At 37.2% G+C, this 12,517-nt stretch overlaps 1 protein-coding gene across 3 annotated transcripts in view; it reads left to right on the top strand.

Moving 5' to 3' along the window:
- LOC141389338 (acyl-CoA Delta-9 desaturase) overlaps positions 1–12,517 on the top strand; it is a 122,457-nt gene that overhangs the window by 19,323 nt on the left and 90,617 nt on the right. Inside the window, exon 1 of one of the 3 annotated variants that reach the window (XM_073960705.1) lies at positions 1,462–1,529. The exons of the other annotated variants lie outside the window; for them this stretch is intronic. The gene's annotated coding sequence lies outside the window, so the exon portion shown is untranslated. Of the gene's footprint in view, positions 1–1,461; positions 1,530–12,517 lie in introns of those variants that run through there. 3 annotated transcript variants of the gene reach the window in all.

Here is a 12,517-nt window from a genome sequence, read left to right as displayed (position 1 = left end):
GCGGTTTTTATTTAGAGTTCGTTAAGGCGCGCCGAACATGACATTGTTTTATAAGGAGGCGATACAGGCAGTGCATTGTCCCAATTTGAACTTTTATATCTCAAAACCAGTAAAACCTACGATAATACCATAAAGGCCAATCTTGTTGAGAATTTTCACTGCTAACCCCATTTCGATAGGTCTCATGGTTTCCGAGCACAATTGTAAAAACCAAAAAAACTCTAAAAATGTGAACTTTGTCTTCGATTTATTTAAAAAGCGTTCCGCTGATTTTTTTGGTTTTTTGATTTTTTCATCTATGAATATTGTAGTTTCAGAATCCGCAAAAACTTTCCAGATGTAAGCTCCCTTCATTTCAAGTTGGTTCAAGAGCACCGTGCACACTATTCTACATAAATGACTGAAATTTGGTATTTAGTATTCGTTGGAGTTACAAAACTTTGCAACAGAAATTTCTTATTACAGGTCGATGTTTTGATACAGCTTCATAGTACGGGTGCCACCGTGGTGCAATGGTATGCACGCCCGCCTTGCACGCAGAAGGTCGGTGGTTCGATTCCCCCGCCAGGCAATATCAAACATTTTTCAACGGTGGCAAAATACCCCTGAGTAATGTTGGCGACATTTCCTGAGTATTTCAGCCTTGAAAAACTTCTCCACAAGTGGTGTCTTAAGACACGCCGTTCGGACTCGGCGATAAACAGTAGGTCCCATGTCATTGAGCTAAATATGAATCGGGGTGCACTCATTGATATGAGAGAAGTCTCCCTTGTCCCGTATGGGATGTTGTGGAACAATGTTTTTTTTTTTTTGTTTCATAGAACGGTACTCCCGATTTTCGGTATTCTGAATGTTTTAGCCACATTATTGAATCGAAATGACTGAAATTTGGTATCTCCACATTCCTTGCAAAAAATCAGTTAGTCAGTTTTAGATACATATTTCTACCGAACTTTAATTTTGTGTTCCCAGAAGATAGAGAACTTACTCACAAAAAAAGGTTTTGATTTTTGGAATTCGGAAAATTGTAAATATTGGTCCATATTTTGGAAAGAACAACAATGACGCCCCATGTGAGCTTTTTTAGAGGGTTCTGCTACATTTTCCTTCTGAAGTGCAAGACAATTGTCAATATAAAGTTATTTTCGTCAGATAAGATATTCTGCTCCTTATCATGAAGAATAGCTGAGTACTTTCATAAACGAAAGCAAACTAATTGTTTTACTTAATTCAATACAGTTTGTGGTGAAGGGTATATAAAGTTCCGGTCGAACTTAAAGCCTTTCTCACAAACATGCGTGCATCCATTCACATTTAAATGTTATGCCTAAATGGCTGATTTAACTCCATTCGAATTGGGAAACTCTGGCCCTAATGCATTATTTGAATTTGACTGCATCCGCTGTAAAATGTCTGTGTCATGCAGCAGCAGCGTCTACAGCTGCTGCAATAACAATATTTAGTGAAGCAATAACGTTTGTGCTGTGTAAATAAAAAAGCAAAACTAAAAGCAAACGGGCTGATCGGCGGTAACTATTTAGTAGTTTTAGTAGAGTTTTCAAATTAGTCGTTGTTGTTGTTTTTTTTTTTATTTTGAAGGGCTTGCTTTTTTAACGAACCTGTCAGCCGCCAAGTGGCACAATGTGTTTTAAATAATCATAAAATATTATTAGTGACTAACTGTCTGACTGACTAACGGCTTGTTTATTTTTAAAGCTGGGGCTTTTTTCAGCTCCAAACATAAGACACAAAAAAAACTTGAACTATTTAGTTTGGAGCTACACAGCAGAGTATTTGTAGCTCGGTATTTGAGGTCCCATTCAAAAAGGTTTAATGTGTTGGCGGCTGCTATGGCTCTACTAAGGTGGCCGGATAACTTGTTTGGATCTCAAACAATGTTGTTATGAATGCACAAACATTTTTGACTAGGTTTGACTTTGAAATACTCACAGAGTTTTGCACCAGAAATAAACAAAAAACCTGACTGGTGCTGATGCTGATCAACATCATTTGTCCATTCAAGTGTCTCCCTCTGGTTAGATAAACATACCAACATACATATTTGTGTGTGAGTGTTTGAATATTGCTGATGAGATCTTATTGTTACTGCACTAATGGCATTTTCCATTAAATATCACAATTATGAATTAACTTTCAATACATATTTGTCGACATATATGAATGTTATTTGTATACAAATTCAGTCCAAAAGCAAAAAACAAATAAAAAAATGTTTGTCAAATATGGGGAGATCTTTGTTTGCAAAAACATCACATAACATTGGGGAATCTGAACATACAAGGTGACATAAAAGTAATCCTCCTATCAGAAAATGCTATAAATTTTGCGATTGGCCCCTAATGTCAGTTATGTTTTGAGATTTGTGTAGTAAACACATGCGAAATACACGTTAATAAACAATGTTACAGAACGCGGAATATTGGTGACTATTTATTTGACCAATAATCGGTCGGTGACTTTGGCACAACGTGAATTTCGTCGCAGATTCGTCCAGATTTCTTTTTGTGGGGCTTTTTGAAGTCGCGGGTTTATGTCAACAAGCCTCAGACTCTTTCAGCTCTTAAAGACAATATCCGTCAAGAATGTGAGGACCTATCGCCGGAAGTGTGGGCCAAAGTGATGGAAAATGCCATAAAAAGGGGCTCAAATGACAATAAACTGTGGCGGCGGCCATTCATCTGACAGCATATTCTCAACATGAACTTAAAAAAAATTAAAATATCAAATAGAAATAATCCACAAGAAGAATCAAAGTTTTTCATTTTTTTTAAATTACAGCCAAAAAACATCGGAAGTTTACTTTTGCGCCACCTTGTAGTTTAGGTTTATTGGAATTCAAAACAATATTTTAATTCTTATTTTAAAATAAATCAGTGGCGTTCATGAAAAATTGACAATGTTAATGAAATAAGAAAAATACATATGTTTTCGAAAACATTTAGACTGGAGCTTAAAATTTGAACGAAACCCGTTAAATGGCCTTCCTCTACCACTGCGCCTAGTATTGCTATGGGACTATGTTCATAAAAAATGCGGAAAGAATAACTACGATGTGGAAGCTTCTAACGATGACTCATCTTTTATTACCAACTGGACAAAGTCAACAAATTTATATACCTACATACAGCCTATGGCTGTAAAATACATTGACAAAACATGGAGTAGGTACATAATTATTACACTTAGAGGCCAGGAATAGAACATTTCGGGAACAATATGGAACAAGGTTTCGTATTCAACGTAAATGACGCCCGAGAGTGTCTTCTTTCAGTCTATATTGTACCTGTCCCGTTCAGTCTGTTTAAATTTTTTTTAAGTTTATGAAATTACATGTGTAAAAATGTGTGTTCTTTCCATACCGTTTCCCATGTTAACCCTTTCGGCCCCGCTCCAGAACCGAATGTCTAAAAATTAGTTTTTTGTGATAGCAAAGTTTGTTAGCTCCAAATTAAGGATTTTTGAAGATTTGAAACTTCGGGAGTTATTGGGGAACCAGATATTGGAAGTTGCTTATAAGCAACTTCGGGCCGTTGAGGTAGTATTTCATGGCATTAGTAAATTAAAACAAATTTATAAGAACATTCAAATTGCTTGTTATTTATTCTTTAAGAATCATTTTTGATACAATATTATATATTATATCGATAATACCTTAGTATGATAGGCAAGAAAAAATTTTTACTTTTATTTGAACATAGATGAACACCCCACTTTGACACAGGTGTTCCTGTCTTGCTAAAACGACGTCGACCTTTTTCTCCCATACCACCCAATGACGAATTTGGCAGGTCGTAAATAACTTCACGGCGCTTGGAACTGGAACATGACGCTCGACTCTCTCTGGATACTTTACAACACGTAGTTCAATGGTGCTATCTTCTAGCAAATTGATCTCTATTTCTTCACCTCTTTCCAAAATTTCGTTCAAACCATTCTACATAAACTCTTCTTCTTCATCTTCGCACTCTTCTTCAGAAGACTTGTTTCAGTCGAACGCCAGAATGGCTTGTATATTTGTTTCCAGAGCCGTTTAGGTGGTTTGTTCATATTTTCGATTTCAATGGTTTTCACTATCACTGTGGACCAAAGTTGCTTATAAGCAACTTCAAAAAAGAAAAAAATATTGTAAAGAAACAATGACACATTTTTTGAAAATGCTATTTTTGTTTTATAACTATACCTGTTAGTAATAACAATGCGTATTTGTTTTTTAAAATTATTATTTAAAAATATTTTTTTTAACTTTACTTTACGCACTATTTTTTTAGAGCGCGCGATTTGCTAGACTTCATAGTGAATAATGCACAATAAATAGGTCGATCGTCACATAACCAATATTTTGGCTGTTGTTTCTTATTCTCAGAACTTCAATTAACGAAACCAATGCGAGATTTGATAAGAAAATCCCATCAGTTTCAAGTTAAACCATGCTAAAAATCGAAGTTCCTTATAAGCAACGTTGGGGTCGAAAGGGTTAATTACAGCTTTTTTACACAAATCGACATTTTTAAATATACCCAGCAAAATAAATTGGAAGTAGTGCAATGTGGACTAGTTCTGTCACGGCATGTTTTGATGCAGTTCAAACGGAGTCGTGAAAAAGGCACTCCAGTCCTCACATTTTTACCGCATTTGGATGCAATCCAAAGAATCACATCCACTTGTCACATTTTAACAACATCCGGATGCAGTTCAGCGGAGTCGTGAAAAAGGCACTCCAATTTCTCACAATTTAACAGCATCCGGATGCAGTCCAAACGGAGTCGTGAAAAAGGCACTCCGTTCGCTACATATTATTAGCAGTTGTTAGAGATCCCTACATGTACATAAATCAGTTTGTACATCTCTACAGGCAGCGGCATACATTTTCCAATAAGAGATAAGCGTGTTAACATTTTCAAACATTTGTTAATACAAACTAAATAATATTTCATTTGTGAACATTTTTCCGGTAACTCAAGAGAATAAAATTTCCGAATGGAGTGCTGTTGGAGTACATGTCGAAATCTTAACTGGTGATGGGGAGAAACAGTTCAGCTTGGAACAAATGGAGAGCGGAGGAAACACGCATGTTTGCGATTGAATTCAATGGAGAATTTTCATAATTTGTGTTAATGTAATAAAGTTCTTAATATTTTTGTTTTACACGAATAATGCATTTTATTTGTTCTGGCATATTTTGTAATGGCTTGGACAATTTCCGCAGAATGCATCAAAACACGTGCTTTGGACTGCCTCCTATTCTACCCCAAGGGGTTAGTTAAAATGCAATGCCAAAGGGTCAGTTAAAATGCAGTGCCAGAGGGTCAGTTAAAATGCATTGACAAAGGGTCAGTTAAAATGCAGTGCAATGGAGTGCCTCTTTCCGTAGTCACGCTCTTGTAAAAATCATGAGTGAAAATGCATAATTTGATGCACTTCCAGATCACCTGTACATATCATTTAACTGCCTCTTTGGAGGCAAACTTTTTGCTGGGTATGAGTTTTTATATCAGTTATGTATATGAGTTTTATGAAAACTCAAGGGATATGTTTTTTTTTTTAATTTTTGAAGAAATTTTTAAGTTTGTGTTTTTTATACCCTATACCACAATGTGGAAAAGGGTATTATAAGTTTGTTTTCGTAAAAATTCATGTAACACCGTGAAATATTCGTCGGAGACTCCCAATGTGGTATACCAATCTTCATATCTCGACGAGATAAAGCGATTTTGAGATGTGTGTCTGTCCGTCCGTTCGTCTGTCCATTATAAATTGTAAACACGCTCCAGGCCGTAATTATGGACCGTATCGTCACGAAATTTTGTATGGAGGTCGGGTTCAGATCAGAATAGATCCATATTCTTATTGGTGATGATCGTGAAATATTTAGCGGCTGAAATGGACCAAAAACATAATATTTATCCAATTTTTTAGCGGCTCTGTAGGTCTCAATAATAGTCCGATCAACGCGTAATTTTAAATAAGGTAAGAGTATATCACAAAGGAGAAGCTTGCAATTTGAGATGGCGATCGGATAATATTTAGAGGGTTAAATGGACCAAAACTTTTGTGTGAGAATTGTGAAAATTTTTAATATACAGCTTATATCTTAATTCCTGGAAGTGACATTGCGGACAAGTGAGATATACTTGAAAGTGGAACGCTTGACCTTTCAATTGATGGCAATTATGTTGGTGTGCATGATCAGATAACAGAGTTACAGCCTAATATATTCCGTTATTTGTTTGTAGTGTAATAATAAACTCGCTAGAATTCGCAATTCTACATCAATAGTCACGAAATTTTGAACCGGGTAAGAGTATAGGTCGAAAAAGATGCCTACAATTTTGAATGATGATCTGATATTCTTTAGCGGCTGAAATGGACCATTACTTTTGTATGAAAAATATAAAAAAAATTATTTTGGTCGATATTGTAATTCCTTGAGGACATATATATTTCGCAAAGTGGCCTACATATGGGAAAAAACTACTGACCTTTCCTCTGATGTAAATTGCAATAAAGTGTTTGCTAGATAACGGGCCTACTGCCTAATATATAATGGGTTCTGTGTAGAGAACCGCATTTGTATCCCATGCTACATATTGTCTCTCCAAAAGTTTATGTAACACCACGAAATATTCGTCCTAGACCCCTTATTTGGTGTGCCAAAATTCATATCTCGACGAAGTAAAGCGATTTAGCGATGTGTGCCCGTCCATTAAAAATTGTAAACAAGCTCAAGGCCGCAATTATGGACCGATTGTAACGAATTTTTTAAGGAGGTTGGGTTCGGGCCAGAATAGAAATGATTAGTTTTTGCTGATGATCCTGAAATGTTCAGGGAATGAAATGGACCAAAAACAAAATTGTAACCAATTTTGTAGCGTCTCTGTAGGTCAAAATAATAACCCGCAAAATTTTAAACAAAGTTTGAGTTTATGATGAAGAAGAAGCGTACAAACCAACGTGAAGATCAGATAATACTTAGCGGGTTAAATGGACTGAAACTTTTATGTGAAATTGGTAAAAATATCAATAACGTAGCGGTTAAACAACGGAAGTAGTAGTACTACATAAGTGGGTTTCATTATATTTTAGTTTGTGTGAACTAAATTTTCATTTCCTGCTACAAAAATGTCTTTGTCATGCTTGGTTTTGGTCATAAGTATTATACATTACATCTCTGATATTTCATAATTAAATTTTCACAATCATTGAAAAGAAGTTCCGTGGAGAGCGATTGTCCAGGGATAGTGGTATAGTGTATCCCATGGTCGGCTCCGTCCGACTATAGACTTTTCTTACTTGTTTTTTAATTAATTTGAAAATTTTACAGAATTTTCATTTCACCACACCCCCTTATTATTTTGCATTACATATTAGGTAAACACACTTCATACTGTGCCACAGGAACGTACGAGGACTACGTTTTGCCAGGAGTCATTTGACATCTTCATTGGAAAGTTTGAATTTTTTTTCATAAACGTACCGTGAGATAGAGGCATCCTTGTGCACTTCTTCCACCAACTCAAAATTGTTACTGCATGAACTTACTTACTTATCTGGCCCATTACAGAACATTTGTTCCATAGGCCGAACTAAGAAAAGATCTCCAATTCTCTCTATTTGTTGCTTCGCACTCTGGAATACCGCGCCTTTTCATCTCCTCATCAACATGTTTCCGCCATCTATTCCTTGGCCTGCCAATTCTGCGTGCACCGCCAAGCGGTTCGTATTTATACGCCATCGAAGACTTTTTCTCTCAAACACACCAAGCACTGCCATGTCTGCTTGCGCAAGTATCCAGGCTTTGGAGCCACACATCAGCACGGGTAGTATCAGTGTTTTGTACAGCGATATTTTTGTTTGACGAGATGTGGCTTTGTTTTTAAACTGCTTACTTAAACCAAAGTAGCATCTGTTGGGCTATACAATTCTTCTTTTTATTTCACAACTGATGTCGTTTGTTGTGTTAATGGAGGTGCCGAGGTCTTTTACTACCTCAAAATTATAGGGACCAACTTCCACAGTTGGTCTGAGCTCAATGGACGTATTGCGCGTCGACACCATCAACTTGTCTTCTCGCCGTTTACCGCCAGACCCACTTTAGCAGATTATCCTTCGACCTTCATAAAGGTATCGGTTACTTCTTTTACTGATCGTCCCATGATGTCTATATCTTCAGCATAAGCAAGTAACATGTGACTACTGGTGTAGATTGTGCCACTTCTTTTGACGTTTGCCTCTCGTATAACCTTTTCCAGCGGGATGTTGAAGAGATCACACGAAAGGCTGTCTCCTTGTCTGAAACCTCTTTTGGTACAAAACTCTTCGGAGAGGTTCTTTCCTATTTTAACTGAGGATCTCGTGTCAGTTAGAGTTATTTTACAAAGCCGAATGAGCTTTGCGGGGATACCAAATTCAGACATGGCTTGGAATACCTTTGAACGCAGCGGGCTGTCGAAGGCTGCTTTATAATCGACAAAAAAGTTGGCAGGTGTCGATCTGTATCTCTTGGGTCTTCTCCGGGATTTGCCGCAGAGTAAATATCTGTTCAATGGTGGTCTTGCCAGGTCTAAAGCCGCATTGGTATGGTCCAATTATCTCGTTGACCATAGGCTCTAGTCTTTCGCACAATATCCCTGACACGATCTTGTAGGCAATAGGGAGTAGACTTATGTCTCTATAGTTAGAGCATACAGTCTTATCTCCTTTCTTATGGACGGGACACAGGATGCTCAGTTTACAATAATCGGGTACGCGTTCTTCCTGCCAGATCGAGCTAACTAGCTGATGCATACACCTTATCAGCGTGTCGCCTCCGGTCTTAAACAGCTCGGCTGGTAGGCCATCAGCTCCTGCTGCTTTATTATTCTTCAGCCGACTTATTGCTGTCTTTACCTCATCTTGGCTGGGCGGTATACATTCAATAACATCTTCTGTGATTGGATCTGTGGTATCTTCGCCGTCTTCGCTACTATCGGATACCTACAGTTTGGAGAAATGTTCTTTCCATATCCTGAGCACACTATATGTATGTATCAGTTACCAAATTACCTTGCTGGTCTCTACAGGAGGATGTGTCTGTACCAAAGCCATCAGTTTGATGTTTCACTCTGTGGTCGAACGTTCGGACTTCATTCTGGCTCCTGTAATCTCGATTTTTTCACTTTCCCGTCTTTCCATTTCTCTCTTTTTCCTGCGGAAAAGACGTTTCTCCTCTGTCCTTTTCTCCCGATATCTCTGTCGTGCGCTACGCGTTGCTACTGATTGTAGAGTAGCCCTATATGCCGCACTTTTCTCTTCGGTAGCAGCACGACACTCCTGGTCCTACCATGGATTCCTTGGTGGAGGTCTCTGGTACCCAAGTATGGATTTTGCGGCTGTTTGCATGGAGTGGGCAATATTTTGCCACTGTGCTGATATGTTATGGGCACGAGGAGTGCTTTCATTAAGCAATTGGAATATGCTGTGGCTATCTGTAGTGATTGCAGCTTACCGATGTCCAACTTCCGCGTTGTATCTGTTCATGCTTTATATGCAACGTTTAGACGGGTACGTACCTTTGCTACAACAAGGTAGTGGTCCGAATCTATAATTGCTCCTCGGAACGATGTATATCCAACACGCTCGATGAATGTCTTCCATCTATCACAACATGATCAATTTGATTGCTTCTTCTTTGATATGGAGACAGCCAGGTGCCCTTATGAATATCGAGATGCTTAAATCTGGTACTGCTAAGTACCATGTTTTTTTCAGCTGCAAAGTCTATCAGCCTCATACCATTGTCAGATGTTTCACTGTGGAGACTGAATTTCCCGACTGTTGGGCCAAAGATATTCTCCTTTCCAATTTTGGCATTGACATCGCCTAGTATAATTTTAATGTCGTGGGCAGGGCAACGGTCATAAGTTTCTTCTAAGCGCTCGTAAATATATATCTTTGTTCTGTTCGTCCTTGTCTTCAGTGGGAGCATGAGCGCAAATAAAGCTGATGTTGAAGAATTTTACTTTTAATCGAAATGCTGCGAGTCTTTCATTTACTGCGGTGAAGCTGGAGACCAGATGTTTTAACCTCCGACCAACTACAAATCCGCAAACAAACTCATGCTTTGGGTTATGACAGCCATAACACAGTGCGTCACCTTTAGGTGTTGTTGTGACGCCTTTCCCAATCCATTGTATTTCCTGTGTGGCAGTAATGTTGGCCTTGTACTTTTCAAGTACATCTGCCAATGCGTAACCTGCACCATCTCTATAAAGAGTGCGAACTTTCCAGGTGCAGATTCGCAGATCATGGTCCTTAAAACGTTTGCGGGTTCGTCAACTTTAGAGGGGTTTGTTTTTCTTTTCTTTCGTTTTTTCATAGTAGGCTGCTTTTTCTAGTGGACGATTCCCAACCCAAGTTTTTAACTTCTTCCAACATCTCTCGCACTAAAGTTTTAAGTAGTATTCGTTTCAATGCTATAATTTTATTCTGTGTTGATTAGGTCTGTCAGTGAAAAAAATAAGCTCACTGTTTATGATACCTTCCTCACAAACGCTTAAAAATGTATGTTGAAAACTTCGAAAACTTCTTTGTCACCTGCGAAAATGGTATTTAATCTGCTTTTAGCACATTTAGATTCATCTCTAGTCTCTGTCGGCTAAGTTGATGGTACTTTTTTACTTGTTCTAAATACCTCATATAAAAGCATCATCCGACAGATATTCTTAGTTGTGTGGCAAAATGTTTGTGTTCCAGCAGTTTTTTTTATTTATTTTATTTTGTAGCATATTTATTGCTCCCCAATGGATAGTTTTGGGCTCAATATTATACTGATTTCCATGTTGTTGAATACAATGAAAACTATTATACACTTCAAGAGTGTATGTATGTATGTAATTACGCCAAATTATATTGCTAATTTTTGAGGTGTTGCAATTTGGTAGTAATGCTCTTGAAATGACCTTGAATTGTGTATTTTACCACCATCCAAATGGCTGCGCAACTAAGGGCACTGGGTCGTATCATACCATAACACAAATACACAGATGTATGTATAGACACCCATATGTATGTATGTACTACAATCTAATTATAAAATCCACGAACATATTTTAATAATATAAAGAAGCTACACATTTAACCGACGTCTTAGAATTAATTTTGTTTTTATTGCTGTTAATTTTCAATGCTGTAGTAGTTGTCAGCCGCTTAATTAAATAAACATTTTGTTTACCTTGACGGTTTTGGGTTTGAAAACCAAAAAAGGCTTCATTAAATGTGTCATTTTTACTTCTTTTTGTCTAAATTGAAGATTCAAGGTATCTACTTGTTTTTTTTATAAATTGAACAAAAAAATCTTGTTGTCATTGTGTTGGCTGGAGAACAAAACGATATTTACCACAGAAGAAGTCTTTTTCAATTACATCAAGTTCAGGCCGAAAATGCGGATATATAGGGGCTATGCCAAAACGTGGACCAATACTAACAAATATCTGGGAATATTTGTAGGCCAAAGGAAGATCTATCCAGAAAAACAATTAGTCATTACCAAATATTGGGTTCTTATAGTACTACTTACAAAACACCCTAATAACCAATTATTTTAACAAGTTATTCTACGGTATATGGAAACTATATCAAAACATGGACATATACTAAAAAAATTCTTAAAAATTTTAACCCCAGCGAAGACTATGTGCCAAATTTCAGCCATTTTGGTTAGATAAAGTGGTTAAAACCTACAAAATACCGAATATTATTAAAACGTGGACCTATACTGACCAATTTCTGGGGAAAGTCCAAGAAGGTTAAGTTCCAAATTTCAGCCACTTCGGTTAGATAATGTTTAGCCACATTATCTAACTGAAGTGGCTGAAATTTCAAAGTACCGTAAATCGAGAGGTACCGTGCTATGGGGGCTATATCAAAACGTAAACCTCTATAACAAATTTCTGGAGGAAAGTTTTGTAGCCCCAAAGCCAGCCATTTCAGCCATTTCCTTAAGATAATGTGGTTAAAACCTATAAAATACCAAAAAAATCCGCCGATGCCGTGCTATGGGGGATATATTAAAACGTGGACCTATACTACCAATTTCTGGGGAAAAGCTTTGTAACCCCCAAAAAAACTAAATATTTGGCCAAATATTACGAGGTGCAAAGTTTATCTGAAATGGCTTTTGTGTAAACATACATACTTGGGGTCTAAAACGATTTAATCGATGAGGCACAATTTTCATCTATTCAAGTGGGCATAACCACGTTAGCCTAAAGACTGTAGGTCGGCCATTTTTCCTTGAATTAAAAAAATACACAGCCTAATATTTTTTAGGGGAACCTTTCCAAAATGTTTGAAGTTAGTTGGAGAATAGTATGTATTGACAAAAATAGTATGGTCTGACAAAAAAGAACCGTTAATTTCAAATTTCGTGAATTACATACATATGTCTGATTTTCGCATATTTGAATACCCTCCACCATTGTATGGAGGGTATATTAAGTTTGTTTGTCTGTTTGTAACA

Source organism: Musca autumnalis, unplaced genomic scaffold (genome assembly GCF_047663935.1).
Source record: "Musca autumnalis isolate F117 unplaced genomic scaffold, ASM4766393v1 scaffold_1, whole genome shotgun sequence".
Taxonomy (NCBI): domain Eukaryota; kingdom Metazoa; phylum Arthropoda; class Insecta; order Diptera; family Muscidae; genus Musca; species Musca autumnalis.
This window is presented reverse-complemented; position numbering and strand designations above follow the sequence as displayed.